This window comes from Mustelus asterias, chromosome 1 (assembly GCF_964213995.1).
Source record: "Mustelus asterias chromosome 1, sMusAst1.hap1.1, whole genome shotgun sequence".
Taxonomy (NCBI): Eukaryota; Metazoa; Chordata; class Chondrichthyes; order Carcharhiniformes; family Triakidae; genus Mustelus; species Mustelus asterias.
This window is the reverse complement of record NC_135801.1, coordinates 81,332,509-81,350,020: the sequence shown is the minus strand read 5'-3', so window position 1 is coordinate 81,350,020 and position 17,512 is coordinate 81,332,509. Positions and strand designations below refer to the sequence as shown.

General features: G+C 43.8%; 1 protein-coding gene and 1 non-coding gene across 4 annotated transcripts in view; one reads left to right on the top strand and one right to left on the bottom strand.

The window, feature by feature from the left end:
• arhgap24 (Rho GTPase activating protein 24) overlaps positions 1 to 17,512 on the bottom strand; it is a 440,920-nt gene that overhangs the window by 286,260 nt on the left and 137,148 nt on the right. The gene's annotated exons all lie outside the window — the stretch shown is intronic.
• On the top strand, positions 11,901 to 12,091 carry LOC144501532 (U2 spliceosomal RNA). The gene has a single exon (XR_013499131.1). It is a non-coding gene; the product is annotated as a U2 spliceosomal RNA (small nuclear RNA).

Here is a 17,512-nt window from a genome sequence, read left to right as displayed (position 1 = left end):
AATAAAAATGCACAAAAAATAACAAGGAAAACATAGCCCTCTGACCTTTCTACTTAGTTATGTGGTGGGAAAATTGTTGGAATATTTCTGTACAGTAGCTCCCAGTTGCAGTAATCCTGACACCCACTGATAAAATGACAACCAGTATGCAAGAAGGATTAATGAATGCAAGCTTTATAATATGGTTCCACATCAAAATAAATTCCTCCACAAGATAAGCAGCAAATTCCTCACACTACTGAAGCTGAGGACTCCATTGCCAAAAGAGGCAAACCTGTCACTAAGATGGTGGTGAATCTTCCCAGGAATTGTGCTGCTTGGCCATCTGAACCTTGCCAGACAACAGCAGAAACCCCCGTTTTTGCAGTGTATCTGGAGTTAACGCCAATCTTTTGCTGAAGCTGTGGCAGGAAGCCCTGAGGAAATTCCTGGCAAGAACTTTTCAGAAGAGAAATGGAGCTGATAAATGAATGGTCCACTTCTGTCTTCATTCAGCAGTAACAGATGGTTATGTCAAAAGAAATGGTTGAGACTCAACATTCGAGCCACTAATTGAAAGTGTAGTGAACTGAAAACTTCAATTTGTTGTTGTTCCCAGCATAGAGTGCCCTTAATATAATTTTTAAAAACTGCCAAGCTTCTCATAAACAGGGACGATAAAGAAATAGGACTTATTCAGAGTTGAAACTTGAGGGGTAATTTCTCGACTTTGTGCTCCTGCTACAGTTTTCCCACAGGGAGAGCACATTTGGTATTTTGGTCTGCTGAATCCATAATTTTCTTTGGAAATTTTGTGCCTGAAGTCCTGCGTTCACAGACAATACAGTTCACACCTACTCGTCGTCAAATGGTTTGTTGTCTCTGATCAGTAATTACTTGCATTCGGCTTGTTCCTATGATATTGCCACCAAGCTCAAGTAATGAATATGCCAATTATTATTTACTCTTCCAGACAGTGCTCAATATAGTCTGTGGAGTGCTCAGAGCACAGAATAAAGCAGGGGATTACATGCTATAAGGCAAAACAGGTGTTTGAAAAAATGATGCAGTTCGTGCAGGAATAATTAAGAAGTGCCTCCATAGTCCATTTGAGCACCTTAAGTAATACATCCCCAGAATAAAAGCCATCTTGAATGCCAGTATTCCTGTTACAAAACAATTACATATATTTTTCTTCCTATGAACATTGATAAAAATGGGAAATTGACTCTTTTCCTACCTGGTGGTATCATCAATTACCCAGGAGGGAATGTTGGTCTAATCCGGGGCTCCCCTGCATTGATCAATGGTTCCTTCACACAAGTGGAACATCAATGAGAAGTGGTTTGCTATGACAACATTAGCTGCACCATAAGTACAGCCCAAACCTGGGATGGGATTGAATTTTCAAAGTCGGTTTCACATCCACCAGCTGCATAACTGATGGGAACACCATGTCAAACACTTTTGGGAGCCCCAATGCTTTTGAGGCAATCCATTGCTAACTTGGGCAGCTTAAGTGCCATTTAAACTCATCACCAGGGGTCGTTGCATTTCGCTCCTGGAGTCAAGGTGTGACTTGACTCTGAAGCAAAGTGGAACACCGTAGCTAAGAAGAGTGACTCTCGCTCTACACTTCAGAGTCAGGTCTGGTCTGAAAACTGCATTTACGTTATACAAGTGTAATAATTATGCCAAGTCCAATCTGCTTTGCACTGAAGCTAAACTACTGAAGGTGGAAATTGCTGAGTCCCTATTTGACTGCTGGAAGCAAAGAGGAGTGGGATCTCTTCTTGACAATGTTCACAATATCCAAATGACAGGAATGGGGTCATTTCCATAGTGTGAGCAAACTGACCAGTAAAGACACAGCAGAACTCTCTGCATCTATGAGGTGCAAGTACGTAGAACATTGGAATGGTAATAGGCCATTCCGTCCTTCCAGCCCATTCACACATTCAACTGGATGATGGCTTATCCATACCTTAACTCCATTTACCTTCCTTTCCTACCCTTAACCAATAAAAATCTGTCCACTGGTTAATGAGGGAGATGGCAGTACAGTCCGGGGTAAAACTGTGGGAACATGGATTCAAATGGAAGCTGGTGGAAGTTAAATTAAATTAATAAGTCTGGAATATAAAGCTGATATAAGTAATGGTGACTGGGACAACTATCATCAATTATTGTAAAAACCCAGCTTGTTTGCTAATGTGCCTTTAGGGAAGGAAATCTGCCATTCTAACTTGGTCTGGCCTACATGTGACACCAAATGCTCAGTAATGTGTCTGACTCTCAAATGTCCTCTGAAATGGCCTAGCAAACCAATCAGTTCAAGGGCAATTAGGGATGGGCAACAAATGTTGACCTTGCCAGCAATACCCACATCCCATGAATGAATAATTACAGTATTCTAAAAACTAAAACTCAAAAGCGATAATTAAAATAGGATGTTTTTTGGCATATTAAAAGTGTACATTTTTTGCATCAGCATGTGCTTTAGAATTAAATTTCTGGCTGTCCCATATTGCTCAATATAACCCAACCATGTCTTAGCTCACTCCAAGAGAAGTTAGGATTTCTATATTTTCCTTATTAACAAAGTAAAAGTGCAGTGTCTTACAACAAAACATTATAAAATCTGCAATTTTCCAGGCATAAAATGGAAATAAATAAATGAATTTACTGAAAACATTTTGCATGTTAGGTGTACAATTCCAACAAAGGGTTATTTAATAAATGCAATCATAACTTCTTTCTTCTAGATTAAAAAGCATGACAAACTCAGCTTAAAGGAATGTTATCTAGCATCCTTTCATTAAGCAACATTAATTGGAACTCAAAGCAGGTGATTTTAAGCCTGTCTGCAAGGCAATTTAAATCCTCGTAATTAAAATCACCTCAGAGACTGACTGACTGACTGTCGTCCTGCTCGCCTCGCACAGACTTCCGTTTGAACCTGCTCTTACCAGCAGGTGGAAATCATCAGGACTTATTTTTAAATATGCAAATGAGGCTCCAATGATGCAATTGGGGCCATCTGCTCGTTTAACCAGTGGTCTGAATGAGTGAGCCTCTGTGCATTTCCCATCACGCCAAGTTCAAGGGCAGAGGATGGAAAAGTGGCCTAAACAGGCTTACTTTGAACATTATTTTAATTTCCTTGTTGGCCCCAGAGGACCAGCATGGTGAGGCCCATCCCAGTAACTTACTGGAATGCCAGATGCCATTCCTTCAACCCTACCTGAGTTGACCTGCTAGCCAAAGTTCTGCCTTTACCTACCGCTTCCCAGCAGTTCTGGGTGGCCAACTGAATAAGGAGAATGAAGGAGGGGCACAGAAGGTAAAAGGATCAGGGTAGTTTATCATCGTCCTTCCACCCCACCGCTTAACCCCTCCTCACTCAACCACGCAGTTCCCACCCTGGTTAAAATCAGGGCCCAAAACAATCCTTTTTTTTCAAGAATACACTAACATAATTCATCATTTCTATCCTTTTACCTTTATATCCACTGGGAGAACCATTGAACTCGATGCTCAGAGTAGAACCCTCACAAGTTCCAATTCTCTCCTGCTATAGCAAAGTGAGGTTGGGGAGTATAGAGCCGAAAGAAATTGTAAACTTTGATTGATAGGATAAAGGCTGCCCACCGATGTTGCTTTTAGATGAGTTTGCAGGAATAATTTGCAGAGTACGGTGTTATTGCAGTGTGTGAATTGGGAGCTCCACATTGGCCCTCACTTCACCTCAACAACTGTCAGATTTCCTCAGTCTCCATCTTGCCATTTTATAACTTCATACGCTGTCTTTCAATCATAGAATAATACAACACAGAAGGACACCATTGGCCCACTGTGCCTATGATGGTTCTTAAAAAGACCAGCCAATTAATCATCCTGTTCATGACCTTACCCCATGGTACTATAATTTCTTCCGTTTAATTAATTATCCGATTCTGTTTTGAAACTTACTATTGAATCTGCTTCGACCATTTCAGGTATTTGACCATTCCAAAGCACAACAACTTGCTGCATGAAATATTTTCCCTCATGTCACCTGGTTTTTCTTTAACAGTTGTCTTAGCTGAATGCTGGGCCTAGTACACAGAGTTAGGAGATTTCCCGATGTGGAAAGGTTGTTTCCTCTTATGAGGGACGTGGAGAATTTTGTTCTCTCAGAGCTTGTGGTCATGAATCTTTCGAATTCTCTTCCACAAAAGGGTGGTGGAAGCAAAGTCTTTAAATATTTTTAAGACATGGGTAGATGGATTCTCGATAAGCAAGAGGGGGTGAAAGGTTATTGGAGTATGGAATATGGGATTGACATTAAAATCAGATCAGTCATGATATTATTGAATAGTGGCGCCACAAAGTCGAGGGGCCGAGTGGCCTACACCTGCTAATTCATATGTTCCAATGTTAGTTTTATGAGTCTGGGCTGCTTTTGGGTGATATTTTGGCCAGAACCTTACCAGTGCATGGGATCGCAGCGATGGGCCTGAAGAGGGTTGGGGGCAGCCCTGCTTTAGCTGTTTGGGGAATCCCGAACATCAGGCAACATATTAGTTTACTTTAAAAGATGGGCCCCTGCCTCCAGGAGCTGCCAGCCAATTGGAGGACTGGCAGTTAAGCAGTGCCACCAAGAGTTCTGGCCACTGCTGAAACTGTGCTGAGAAAAGACTATGACAAAGCAGGCCTACCCTCCCAATCAGCTAAGTGAGACCTGGCAGCCCTGAGGGGTCTGCAAGGTGGTGGGGTGTTGGTAAGGGCAGTAGGGGGATTTACCAAAGGGCAGCCATGACTATCAGGGGCCTCTCCATGGGCCAAAGTGTGTCCCAAGAGGAGGGCCCCCCTGAGCCCACAGGGAGGATGCCTGAGTTTACTGGATGGTCTCCCCATGCGGCAGAGGGCCTATTCACTGCTGGTAAAATTTAAAATTTACCAGGATGTTGCCTGGTATGGTGGGAAGGTCTTATGAGGAAAGGCTGAGTGACTTGAGGCTGTTTTCGTTAGAGAGAAGAAGGTTAAGAGGTGACTTAATAGAGGCATACAAGGTGATCAGAGGATTAGATAGGGTGGATAGTGAGAGCCTTTTTCCTCGGATGGTGATGGCTAGCATGAGGGGACAAAGCTTTAAATTGAGGGGTGATAGATATAGGACAGATGTCAGAGGTAAGTTCTTTACTCAGAGAGTAGTAAGGGCGTGGAATGCCCTGCCTGCAACAGTAGTGGACTCGTCAACATTAAGGGCATTTAAAGGGTCATTGGATAAACATATGGATGATATTGGAATAGTGTAGGTTAGATGGGCTTTAGATTGGTTTCACAGGCTGGCGCAACATTGAGGGCCGAAGTGCCTGTACTGCACTGTAATGTTCTATGTTCTAAAATGCCAGAGGAGGTGGGAGTGGCCCTTAACTGGCTACTTAAGTGGCTTAATTAGCCTAGGGGTAAGAGCACTGTCCTCAAATCTTCCCTGCCTCTGGTAATATGGCATGGTAGCAGGGGGATGACAAGCAGCTCACCTGCTCAAATTTCCACACCATTCTGTACAGCCCCCACCCCTCCCCACCACCCCCATCACCAAAGGGCTGGTATATTCTAACCTGTTGTGAGAAAAAGATCATGGCCAATACGTGCCTCTGACTGCTGAACGTGCTGGCAGCGGACAACTTGACACAGAATTAATAGCCACTTAGATGGATAAAAACAAAAATGAAATTTCTTTCCATGATAGTCCAGCTCATTTTTAACAGGAATTAATTTCTTTCAATGAAAATGACATTGTCAGTGTTATTTAGAAAGTAGAAAGTAAAGTTATCAGTGCAAGTGGCACAGGACTGGCAAAGTAAAGGGTTGGCTCAATCAGGTTGGGACCACATTTTTTAAGAATGCCTCTTTCTGCTCCTGGCTTGCTCTTCTACTTTCTTCGCTTAACCAGGGTTAACCTCCTGCTTGTTAGTAATGCAGAGTGAGGAATACACCAGTCTATGAAGTTACAGATTATGGTTGAATTATAATTCTGCTGCTGCTGATAGCACTCACTGCCTCATGGATGCCCATGAACTGCTAGATCTGAATCTGTCCCAGTTAGCACGGTGGTTGTGCCACACAACACAATGGAAGGTGTGTTCAGAGTGAGGTTTTGCTCGGGTCCCTGATACCAAACTCTGTCAAATGCTACCTTGATGTCAAGGGCAATCACTCTCAACTCACCTCTGGAGTTCAGCTATTTTGTCCATGTTTGAACCAAGTCTGTAATGAGGTCACGAGCTGAGTTGCCCTGGTAGAACCCAAACTGAGCATCAGTGACAGGTTATTGCTGAGTAAGTGCCGCTTTATAGCACTGTCGATGACCCTTTCCATCACTTAACTGATGGTCGAGAGTAGACTGATTGCACGGTAATTGGGCAGGTTGCACTTGTCCTGATTTTTGTGCACAGGACATCTTTGGACAATTTCTCACATTGCCGGGTAGATGCCAATGTTGTAACTGTACTGAAAGAGCTTGGCTAGGGGAGCGGCAAGTTTTGGAGCACAACTCTTCAGTGCTATTGCCGGAATGTTATCAGGGCCCATTGCTTTTGCAATATCCAGTGCCTCCAACCGTTTCTTGATATCACACGGAGTGAATCGAATTATCAAAAAACTGGCATCTGTGATGCTGAGCATCTCCAGAAGTGACCAATCTATATTAATCATCCATACAGCACTTCTGGCTGAAGATTCTGTGGATGCTTCAGCCTTGTCTTTCGCACTGATGTGCTGGGCCCTGCCATTATTGAGAATGAGGATACGGAGCCTCCTCCTCCAGTGAGTTGTTTAATTGTCCACCACCATCCATGACTGGATGTGGCAGGACTGTAGAGCTTAGATTTGATCCGTTGGTTGTGAGATCGCTTAGCTCTATTACTTGGTGCTTTCGCTCCTTGGTGTGCATATTGTTCTGTGTTGTAGCTTCACTAGGTTGACACCGCATTTTTAGGTATGCCTGGTGCTGCTCCTGGAATGTCCTCCTGCATTCTTCATTGAACTAGGGTTAATCCTATGGCAACTGCCTGGCATTAACCACTCTGAGGGAGAGAAACCGAGTTAACATCCCAAGTGGAAAAGAATCATATGGAGTTTAAACGTCAACGCCGTTTCTTTTTATCTCTCCACAGATGCTGCCGGACCTGTTGAACTTTTGAACCTGTTTGAACTTTGGAATCTGTTTGAACTTTTCCAGCATATTCTGTTTTCATTTCAGATTTCCAGCATCCACAGTATTTTGCTTTTATTAAGTCCTGGGAACCAGGAGATAAATGGCAGGGATCCCAGGGTGGGAAGGAGAGGGAATGCCTCAAAAGTGAAAAGGGGGAAGATCGAGGTCTCAGAGAATAGGTTGGCGGGGGAGGGAGGTCCAGAGAGGTCACCGGGCCTGGTGATTGGGCCTCTTTTGCCGGTTTTTGGATAAGGTTCCTGAGGCAATCCTCAGTTCCTGTAGTGTAATAAGATAAAGAGTGGCACTATAGGAACTGAGGATTGCCTCAGGAACCCTTTCCAAAAAATGGTAAAAGAGGCCTGTCACCGGGCCGAATGGGAAGAATACCCCCTGTCAGAAGGGGCCCACTCCTGCCTGAGATCCTTTATTTCCATGTCTGTAGCTGTTAATTGGTCACTTCAGGGCCCGAATTGGCGCAAGGGTGCGCTTCCTGTCTGAAGCCTGCCTGCCACAGTGTGAAATTGCTGCAAAGTTGGGGTGGGCAGGAACCCGAAGGGAATTCCGCCCATGCAATTTCACACTCCCCCCACCCTCAACCTGGGAGAAATATCCTGTGGAGTTAATGTTTCAGATCTGTGATCATACAGCTGATTATTTCCAGCATTTTCTGTATTCATTTTAGATTTCCAGCATCTGCTGTCTTTGGCTTTTGTCCAAATATCATCGGTCCCTGAAGATCTAATTGCTTCGAACCTAATTCAGGTGCCTGGGACTTGCATGTCATTTGTGACACATTTACTTTGGACACCTTTGTTTGAAGAGGACACTTTGCCCACATCTTCCTTTGGGGAAAGATTATATGCAGATGTTTACTATTTTGTGCTCATTATCAGTTTCAGTCTCATTGGAATCTTCTATGGGTTTCACCTTGAACTTGAGTGCCCTCGATATTGAGGAACTGAAAGTTACTAAGCTTCCTTCTCATTGCTGTTTGACCATTTGATCACCTGGTTAACATATTTCAGGAAAGAACATGCTTTTGTTTCTGTCACTTAATGTATGAATAAATACGAATAAGACTGTTAGAAAACTGGCTCGGGGGTATTTCTGAGCTTGACGTGTGTGTCTGAGTTGACACAGCAAGTGAAATCATTAACTTAAGGAGTGCTTAATGTCAACAGGGGAGAGATTTCTCCAGAACCTCACTGTAATTTTAGCAGAAGAGTAACCCCGGGAAAACTGGGGAAAGATGGTATGTTTACGTTGATTCCTCTGGGATTTCTGCAGCTCTGCCTCCAGTTATATTGGGAGAACCTTCACCGAAATTCGAGCCCCGTGTGTTAGATCACCTTTTTCATATGGTTGAGAATGAGATAGGTTTGGGACAGGTGGGGGGGCACATTAGGGACTCACTCACTGCTAAGGCCAGGGTTATTTGAATTTTTAGGCCATATTTAAATCCTAATGCCAAGTCATTATCTGCTTCATGCGCCTGACATTTCCCATGCTCCAAGCACCCTTGACCCCACTTTTCCAGCTCAGAGAAGTTCAGGAAGTTGCACTTCTCCACACAATTTCCATCTCGAGTATGTCTCTAGTGCTCCACTGACCCAAAGTGAACACAGGATGGGATTTTCCAGCCCTGCCACAGTGGGTTTCCTGTGGCGGATGCAGCAAGCCATTCAAATCTCTGCTGATGTTGGCAGGACTAGAAGATCCTGTCGGTGGGAGGGGCTGGAAAGTCCCACCCTCAGTTTCTAAGTTTTGGCCTTACAAAGAACTATCCAATGTTCAGTGTGGCTGTCTTAGACTTAGACTTGATTGCTGTCAATCTTTATCTTATTACACTACAGGAACTGAGGATTGCCTCAGGAACCTTTTCCAAAAACCGGCAAAATCCAAGATCCTGCACACAGAGCCCTGAGCACAGAGCCCTGAGGCTGCTGGTTTCTATCTGTTAAGCACAATGAAGTGACAAACTTCACTAAACCTCAGAATGCAAGCGACAATGCATCATTATTTCAATCCCCCGCACAGAGAAGAGCTGCTATCTTCTCATTGCTTCCAGATGAATAAAGTGGCACAGTGTTTAGCACTGCTGCCTCACCGCGCCAGGGACCCAGGTTCGATTCCTAGCTTGGGTCACTGTCTGTGTGGAGTTTGCACATTCTCCCCATGTCTGCGTGGGTTTCCTCCGGGTGCTCCGGTTTCCTCCCAGTCTGAAAGACATGCTGATTAGGTGCATTGACCCGAACAGGCGCCGAATGTGGCAACTCGGGGAATTTCACAGTAACTGCATTGCAGTGTTAATGTAAATCTTACTTGTGACTAATAAATAAATTTTAAAACTTTAAAGTAGTTAAAAACCCTACAAAACTGCTGTTGCACTCACTAGAAAACAAAACAAAAATGTAGATATAAAATGCTTAATCATCAAAAGAAACAATTTCATCAGGGAGTAAAGTATTGTTATTGTCACTCTCTATGGCCTTTGAATGGAGAAAGATGTCAGGAATCCACTCTACATAGACTTAATGGGGGGGGTTGCGACAAGGTGATTTCCAAATCAGAGGTTTCAACGTTATTCAAAGGTTTCCTATGGAATGATGGACAATGTAATGACAAAGAAACAATTAATCAAAGGATTCAGAGCGGTGGTGGGCAACCTGCAGCCCAGGGGCCACATGCGACCCACCTGGGTTCTGAGTATGTTCCATGAGACATTTTGTTGGCCATTGCCCACGTGGAGAGTTGCCACATTCCACTCACTGATTTCCATCCGCGTAGTATTTTTCCTACCAGTATGACTGAAGTGATACGCACGTAAAGCAAGGACAAGTGAAGTAAGGTGCGTGCTGATTGCTCATAACATTGACTGTGAGAGCCATATCCAAAGTGGAAATATTTATTTTGTTTTTAGCAATTTAAAGTTGAAGACAATTCTATTAATATTTGAATGATTTCTATAACTCGTTATGAAATATCCAGCATGTATTAAGTGTATTCAGTCTTATGCATGGGGTCATGGTCAGTCAACAACCTGATTTCCAACTTGTGGGCCACTGAGGTGAAGGAGGGCCACTCATGTGGCCCACTCGCCAGCCTAGGTTGCCCATCACTGATTCAGAGGGTACAACAAGCTGCAAAGAGTGAAGCATAATGCTCCGAATTGTTGTTTGACACTCAGGGTGGGGTCACAATCATGCAATTACTGCAAGACAGAATTTTTTAATATAACTGTGGATTTCTGTGATTTTCTACAGCGTTAGAAACAATTTTCTTAACGCAGTGCTTAGGGTGGATGCTGATTCTTATAACTGGTGATCAGAAAATATTAACGTGGCCAGTATATATTGTATACATTTAACCGTGCTGCAAAACGGTGAGGAGACTTGATCTTCAAATAAGACTCTGCCACTGACTGGTGCAACACCAGCAAATCAATGACAATAAGTACAAGAAAATAAACTGCAACCTCAGTGAACTGTGCAACATTGGCACCAAAATCACGGCATTATATTCACAATCAACTGAGAGTGAGACATTTTGTTGCCGGCACAGAACATGCTTCAAAAACTATGGACATATTAATATACTTGCTTGCACATTTAACACTGCAATATTAATGCAATTTGAATCCAAACTCATACGCTGATGAAATTATTCTGTGGAAGATACACCATATTCTTAGGCTCCTGCACTTATTAGCCTGCTTGGAACCACTAATTATAGTTTAACAATGACTGAATGTCTTTTCAAAAAGGTAATTTAATTTCAACTCGGTTTACTCAACATATGTGAACAATTAGGTTTGTCTTTAATAATTTAGAGCAAAATAAATTGCATTTATATTATCTCAGAACTCTATTAGTCTCAACAATCTCAAAGTGACATCAGCCCACTTCAAATGGATATCAGGTCAGAAATCGAAATCTCACTGATGCCGTCTGCATGGGGTGGTTTTCAGGTCCTAAAATAGCTCTTTTTTTCCTTAATGTCCTTGTCAGCTAATATTTCAAAGCTCAGGAGGGAGTTTGGGTATTTTGCTGCAGTGGTAATTTTAGAGAGAAAATGGAGACTGTCTAAAGCTTGATAGTATATATGGAATCCATCACCTGATGACCATCGCTGCAGTTTGTTATGGTAGAAACAACTCGCAACTATAGAGCAGACTGAATTCATGCCCAAGCCTTCTTGCTGCTAACAGACTGACAGAACACAATCTTCAAGTGACCTTGCATTTACTTGAACTGATACTGATGTATAAATATTTAATGCAGTTTGATGAAATGCCTTTATCTAGTATTTTAAAGTGGTTAAAATATCTATTACAATAAAGGACAAAATGAATTTCACATGAATTCATTAATATCACATGATGTAATATTCAAGTGAAAATGGACTACTTCAAGATGAGATTTTTGCCTTCAAATCCTTTCATTGTTCTTATTATTCTTATTATGATGCGGGTAAATTCATCAACTTCAACGCTGATCAAGCTGATTGAAAATAAAATATTGTTACCACACTACATAGCCTTCTGAGGAACCATTTCTTTTGCACTCTGCATCTCCAGTCAAGGCCATTGATGACATGTGTAGTTGGAGAACATGAGTTATTGATAGTTTGAGTTTACTGTGTTACGTGTTAATCTTGGCTCAGTCGTAACATTCATGTCTTTAGTCACAAGGCTTTGGGTTTAAACCTAATTTCAGCAATCGCTTCTCGGCCTTTTGGCTAAGATCAAGTGTAGTATGGATCGGCTGCTGCACTTGATTGAGGTCATTAGGTTGCATTTAAGCTTCATTTTCATGTGAAGCAATTTTTTAAAGCGGCATCTCGGTCTTTTGACTAAGATGCAAATGAGATCAAGCCTTGGAGGAGGAAGACCTGCGCCTCCTCCAATCAGCTTGGCTCATGTAGATCAGGCCCAAGACAGGGGTTGCATACCCTGTCTTGTCAGCTTGGATCGGAAATGTCTCAACTCGTTGAGACTCTGAATTGGACTTGATTTGATTGAATTGGAAAAGAACTAAAAAAAAAATTTGTGCATATCACCAATGCTAACAATTCAGTGATGCACTGATGAAGTGTTACACTATTGGCATTGCCATAAGGAACTGGAAGGAACTGCACTCTCTTTCGACTCCTCCATTGTCACTAAGTTATCAGACTGGTTATGCAATGTCCAGTACTGGATAAACAGAAATTTTTTCCACTTAAATATTGGAAAGACTGAAGCCATTGTCTTCTGTCTCCATTCCAAATTCCGTTTCCTAGCTACTGACTCTATCCCTCTCCCTGGCAACTGTCTGAGACTAAACTACTCTGTTGTAATTTTGGTGCCATATTTGACCTTGAGATGAACTTCCAACTACATATCCATATCATCACTAAGACCGCCTATTTTGAGCCTGTAATATTACCTAACTGTCCCTGCCTCAGCTGATCGGCTTCTGAAACCTTCATTCATGCCTTTGTTACCTCTTGACTTAACTATTTCAACATACTCTGAGCGGCCTCCCACATTATACCCTATATAAACTTGAGGGTTTTAACTCTGCTGCCCGTATTCTTCTTACTCATACCAAGTCCCGTTGCCCTATCATCCCTGTGTTTGTTGACCTACATTGGCTTTTGGTCAAGCAAAGTCTTGAGTTTAGAATACTCAGCCTTGTTTTCAAATCCCTCCATGGCCTTGCCCCACCCTATCCCTGTAATCTCTTCCAACATCACAACTCTCTGAGATACCTACACTCATTTAACTCTGACCACTTGAATATCCCAGTCTTTAATTGCTCCACCATCAATAGCCTCACCTTCAGCTTCCTCGGCCCTGAAGTGTAAAATTCCCTTCATATATCTCCCTGCCTCTCTGTCTCACTTTCCTCCTTTGAGACACAGTGTAAAACCTACCGCTTTGAACAAGCTTTTCATCATCTGACCTATATTTCCTTATGTGGCTGTGTGTCATGTTTTTTGTTTTATTATGCTCCTGTGAAGTGCCTTGGGGCATTTTATGACACTAAAGGTGTTATATAAATATAAGTTATTGGTCTAACTTGGATGTCCTGAGATCAAGGAAGGGGAGATTTAAGCCTGTGACACCTGATACAGTTATCAGCAGAGGAGGAATTTGCCTTGGAGCAGAGGACCCAGGAGATAGCAACTATACTAGTTCATCACTCTGACATCTTCGAAGCTAACACAATCTTCCCTACAGAAGTCAAGGTAACCAGTTCATCGACGCCAGGCTGTGAAGTCATTGGGACGTTGGAGGTACAAGTCCTAGAAACATACAGTAATATAACTGTATTGAACTTAATCTTATTCAATTGACTGCTTTCCATTTCTGTTAAACCATCAGATAAGGAGTCTACTCCTAACTTATGCTCAGCCTATAAATTAATCAACTAATTTTTTGCATATTCAACATTTAAGTGCTGTTCTCTATGATCTTAAAATTAATAAACAATTGCTAATTCCTGACTTTGTTGTCTGGTATCTTTGATAATTGGCAAGAAAGGGTTAATTCATTCACTCAGTGCAGATCCCAGTGGGAGGTTGGCAAAGTAAAAGCTCACATAATCCAAACTAATTGATGTAAGACAGTTCAGTGAGCCAAATACAGGTATCCTTCACTCTGGGCATGGACTGGATGATAAAACCAGTCTGACTGTTCCTTGACACGGAAATAAGATGAAAGAGTTAAAAGGTTCATCTGATGCCCTTGATAAATATTATTGTCAGGCTATCGATCCCAGGTTTCTTACAAGGCTGAAACTGGCAGTGAACCCTGGCATAACACTACACAGTTCAAACAAGAGTAAACATAAGCCACTTCCAAGATGCATTAATCTGTTTAAACATCGCAAGGAAGACAAAATGGAAACAATACACGACCACTTGAGAATCACTGCACAAGGCTGGCAAAGGACAGCCACTATGTCTAACTGTTCAGCACAAAGGAACAAGTAAGTGTGTGGACCTGGACAAGCTCAGCAATTCTCACTATGAACAAAAAAATGCAGCAGCTGTTCATATTGCACAGCTGTGTTTGCCTTCATTAGGTGACATTGAGTAATTTATTTAAGTTTTTGTACCACCCTAAATATCTTTTCCTTTAGACCTTACATTGAGGAGAAAAAGAAGATGGATTAATTTTTTTGTGATTCCGTTAATTGCAAAAGCATTGTCTTTCCAAAACATTGGAATATGAGGAGGTTCATTAATCTTTTTGATGCTGTGTTTCTAAGGGCTGAACATTATTTGTCTGGTGAATTCACATCAGATCATTTCCCTCTGTAGTCCGGCACTCTGATCATTTTTTTTGGGGGGGTAGTTTTGAAACCAGGCAAGAATTTTCATAACTCTACCGTCCAAGTAAAAACGGGCAGTGACATATATATGTTCAAATGGATCAGACATGGCCTCACAAGGGTGTAGAAGGATTTAAATGACTTGTGGCAGATTATGAAAAACATTCACCTTTTGGTATTTTATGTTTCCAATGCCACCTCAGCCCATGTGTAACCAGGAAAGCTGGAATTATAGATAGAGGAGTGGATTGTGCCCGGGACATATTGGAATTTTTATCTGGTTTCCCTAATTGTCATTACATCGGATGTTACCACAAAAAAATAATATGGGCTGGATAATTTGTTGCTGGGCATAAAGTCATCACAAAACATGCAACTTCAACAGAACTATATGGCATGGATTGAGATTCCTGACACCATTATCAATGTTGGGATGTGGTGTAGTTCCATATTGCTGCAGGACAATTGATATATTACTCATCTTTACTTTTTACTGTTTCAGTTTAAGGGAATACTATACTCAGTGAAAATGTGTTTGGGAAAATTTATGTTGTCCATAGAGGGAGAAGTGGTAAGTGTCATTTTTGCTATATTATGATAAACAGTTGCCACAAAAATGAACTTCTGCTTTTGCTTTTGGGTTGAATTTTGCCGAGTGAATCACAATCTCAATGTTGGCCTCAATTCCGGGTTGGGAATCTAGATGTGGCTGTGGCAGGATGTTGACCGTGATCTTCCTGGAGGTGGCCAATAAAGAAGCTGCCTTCAGAAGCTTTGCCCAATTAGGGACAACTGGTGAACCAGACAAACAGGATGCTCAATAAGAGGACCCACATTCATATCCAACCAGCAGTGACACTCATTGGGCCTGATTTACCATTGCGTGCCCGTTTTTGGGCGCGAAAACGTGGTAAAGTCGAGTATGAGCCATTAACGCGACCCGCACCCACGTCAGCACAGATTGCCACTTTACTGAAACCTGGGAATGGTGGCGATCCGCTTCGTGCCCAAAACGGGCGCAACGGCGGTTTAAATGCATTTCCATGCATTTAGATTGAATTAATAAACTGCCCACCCAACTTTATCAGCATTTCCCCCTTTACCACTGCGTTTGCCAATCCGGAACTGCGCCGTAATGGACCTGCTAAATAAAAGTCTGAATCGGGTGCTCCAGCTGCTGAAGAGCGCGTTCCGAGCTTCCAACGGCTCCCTGACTCAGATCAGTGGTGTGGTTGCAGGGGGAGGGGAGTGAGGCCTGATCATTGTCTGGTTGGCGGGGGGGGGGGGGGGGAGGAGGAGGTGGGTCAGATGTATTTCTGGTGGGGGGGGGGAGGAGGGCTGATTGTTGTCCGGTGGTGTGGAGGGGGCGGGAGGGCCCCCCACACCACCAGAGGAGTTGGCAGGTTGGATGTTCCTCGGGGGGGGGGGGGGGGGAGAGAGAGTGAGTGAGGCCAGAACATTTTCTGGGGGGGTTGGGGAGGAGGGAGGCCCGATCGTTCACTGGTGTGGGGGGGGCAGATGGATCTCCGGTGGGGGGGCAGGGGGCTCCACTGCCAGTCTGCGGGCGATCGGTGTGGGGGAAGGGGGCAGGGGTGGTGATCGGTCTGGGTAGTGGGGGGGTGGATAAGGGGGACAGTGATGCGTGTGGGTAGTGGGGGGGTGGATAAGGGGGACAGTGATGTGTGTGGATAGTGGGGGGGTGGATAAGGGGGAACAGTGATGTGTGTAGGTAGAGGGGGGTGGATAAGGGGCACAGTGATGTGTCTGGGTAGTGGGGGGTGGATAAGGGGGAACAGTGATCTGTATAGGTAGAGGGGGGTGGATAAGGGGGACAGTGATGTGTGTGGGTAATGGGGGGTGGATAAGGGGGAGAGTGATGTGAGTGGGTAGCAGGGTGGTTGGATAAGGGGGACAGTGATGTGTGTGGGTAGTGGGGGGGTGGATAAGGGGGACAGTGATGTGTGTGGGTAGCGGGGAGGTTGATAAGGGGGTCTGTGATGTGTGTGGGTAGCGGGGAGGTTGATAAGGGGGTCTGTGATGTGTGTGGGTAGTGGGGGTGTGGACAAGGGGGACAGTGATGTGTGTGGGTAGTGGGGATGTGGATAAGGGGGACAGCGGTGTGTGTAGGTAGTGGGGGGGTGGATAAGGAGGACAGCGGTGTGTGTGGGTAGTGGGGGGGTGGATAAGGTGGACAGCGGTGTGTGTGGGTAGTGGGGGGGTGGATAAGGAGGACAGCGGTGTGTGTGGGTAGTGGGGGGGTGGATAAGGAGGACAGCGGTGTGTGTGTGCACCATCGCTCCCGCTTTTCGCTCCCGGGCCGCTTTCTCCACTTTCTGCGGCCCGGGAGCGATCTGACACGGGCGCGCTTTTTCAAATTTTTTTCCAACTGCGCATGCGCAGGTCAGAACTCCGATTGTTTCAGCCGCGCTAAGCCCCGCCCACAGCGCAAATGGGACTGGAGATGGCTGAGTGCGTATGGGGGTGTCTGAAAGCAGGTTTCTAAGTCGGATCTGCATTACACCCAGATTCAGCACTTAGAATGAAAATGGTAAAATCAGGCCCATTGTCGCCGACTGCTGCTGGAAAAGAAGGGAACCGAGGGGATGCCTCAAACTGCGGACATTGATGAAGACCTCTTTCAGCTGAAGAGAAGGCACAGCATTGCAGAGGTCTCAGTGTAGCAGACACTCTATTGTGGTTTCCCTTTATTTTCCTGGACCCTTCCTCTGACTCTGTCTCAAGGAAGTTGGGGAAAATTCAGCCCATTTTCACCATAAAATAATCAGCAACTGCTGCCGAAATACACTGAGTTTTTTAGCAGCTTCATCGACGTTGGAGTGTAGTGAGGAGTTCCATTTTGGAGTCAGAATAATGTCAAAGTATTAGTGTTTCCTAACAAACAATTAAAAGTTTGAAGAAGACAGGACATTGATAATATGAAAAAAGTGCTGCCACTTTGCAATTGAGTTACCTCCAATCTTGCTGACAGATCCCTTGTGCTAAAGACCTC